The sequence below is a fragment of the Numida meleagris genome, chromosome Z (assembly GCF_002078875.1).
Source record: "Numida meleagris isolate 19003 breed g44 Domestic line chromosome Z, NumMel1.0, whole genome shotgun sequence".
Taxonomy (NCBI): Eukaryota; Metazoa; Chordata; class Aves; order Galliformes; family Numididae; genus Numida; species Numida meleagris.
The window spans coordinates 61638974-61641315 of record NC_034438.1 but is presented as its reverse complement, the minus strand read 5'-3'; positions in this window follow the sequence as shown (position 1 = coordinate 61641315).

Here is a 2342-nt window from a genome sequence, read left to right as displayed (position 1 = left end):
TTCCTTCCTTCCTTCCTTCCTTCCTTCCTTCCTTCCTTCCTTCCTTCCTTCTTTTATTTCCTTCTTCGCATCTTACTTGCATTATTTCATTCTTTTCTTCTTTTCTTCTTATCTTCCTTCCTTTAAATCAAAATACATTTTAAAATAGACAAAAGAAGACTACATTTTTTCTTACTTACAGTTAATCCTGAAAATAAATTAATTTTCAGCCCTTTAGCATAACTGACCCTTAAAATCAAAAAGTTCAACTATCATCCTTACACGAGAAGTCCATCCCTATGGATAGCCATGTCCCTTAGTGCCTCATCCGTATGTCCCAATTAACTCCAGGGAGGGGGATTCCACCACCCCTCTGGGCAGCCTGTTCCAGTGCCTAACCACCTTTTCCATTAAAAAATAATTCCTGATATCCAGTTTAAATCTCTGCTGGTACAATTTGAGACTTTTATCTTGCATCCTATCACTAGCCAACACACTCCTTGGATATGTGTAAGCACTACTCTGCAACAACTAAAACATCAGTGCATTATCATCACTATTTTTATGAAAAATCCAAAACATAGCATCATACAAGACTCTACAAAGGAAATTAACCCTATTCCAGACAAAACCATGACAACTTGTTGAATGTTATGGGATTGAATGTGCCCATTTGTCTAGCAAACCCAGAGTCCTCTGCAGAGCCTTCCTGCTCTCAAAGTGATGACGAGTTGCCTTGCCCAACTTGGTGTCGTCTGCATACTTATTGACAGTACACTCAATTTCCTAGTCAAAATCATTGATAACTATTAAGCAAAACTCACCCAGGGGATCCCTGGGGAGCACCACTGGTGACAAGCCACAAATTGGATTTTACTCCATTTGAGCCCAGCCACCCAGCCAGATTTTTCCTCAGTGAACAGTACATCCACCTAAGCCCTGGGCAACTGGCTTCTTCAGGAGAAGGCTGTCAGAAACAGTATCAAATGACTTGCTAAAGTCCAAGTAAACAACTTACATAGCCTTTCCCTTGTCCACACATGGGTCACTTTACTATTGAAGGAGATCAGGTTAGTCAATCAGAATTTGCCTTCTTTATACCCATAATACTAAACTAAATTGTTCTCTCACTTCTGAAGTATGTCTTTCTTAGCTAGTCAGTACTAACTTGCACTTATTGTTCCTCATATGCTCACGGGAGCAGTAAGGCTGCTTTAGCATGAGTTTTGAGAAATATACAGTGATACCAAAACCATTATGACTTCCGTACATTATAACTCTCTCAGATTTTAGAAAATACTTGTTTGAGCTTCTTTAACAATGAGTTTATTTAGTTTCTGCTGTATAGTTCCACTTTATAAGACCTCTTGTCTAAATGGAATAGGATTAGGAATGTCAAGTTAACACTAAAATAACGCAGAAAAGAAATAATTCTTGAGGGTAACCTAAGGCAGAAATAGCCCCCATGATGACTTGAAGAGAAAATCTGAACAATCCATCTCTCTGGATGAGACTTTTTCTGCCAGTATCAGATGCCTTCTGATTCCACCACCAGAAGTGCTGGGGATGTGCTGTAATGTGCTTAGAGCTGCCAGCGTCCACCTCCATGGCAACAGACTAAGAAATGGAGACTACTGCAAAGCATAAAGTTTTGCTAATTTTCTTCCATTAACTATCCCCCTATCCTTTAGAGGGGTCAATAAAGTCAAAGATATTACTGATGAGAGAAGAGGGCCAGTAAATAGCTGAGAGACACAGGGGTGTAATCAACTGTGAGACCAGAGAAACAAATGAGGCATTTGTGTGAATTGGTAAACCAAACGAAAGCATTTTTGTTTCTGGCAAAAAAGTATGAGAAAAAATAACAGAAAAGTATTGAAATGTCTGTTAGGGTTGAAATATGTTTATACCATGTCCAGGTGGATATGGTGATTTACATTATACATGACTCTGTTAAGTAAATGTCATAGAAACCAGAATATTTTGTGCCAAAGTGTTCTAAGGGAGAACTCTGAGATAGTTTCTCCAGGGGTTGTTAGAATTTGTTTCTAATTCCCATGTTTTGCTCTAATTATTTCAATAATATCAGAGATTAAATGTTGAAGGGAGTTATGCTGTTCTGATAAATTTAAACTTCTGAGACATTTAAAGACCACTTGGGAAATTACTTGTTGAAATGTGGAAGATAAGCAAAAAAGCTACTAGTACAAAAATTGTGAGTTAGGTTAGACTACTGGAGGATAGGCAGTTGAGCATTTTGAAGGAGAGTATGTTTACAAGAAGTCACAGTGAATTTCAGAACTACTACACCTTGTTTACATTTGTTTGTTTGTTTTCTTAAATGTGAGCTCACAATCGAAAGT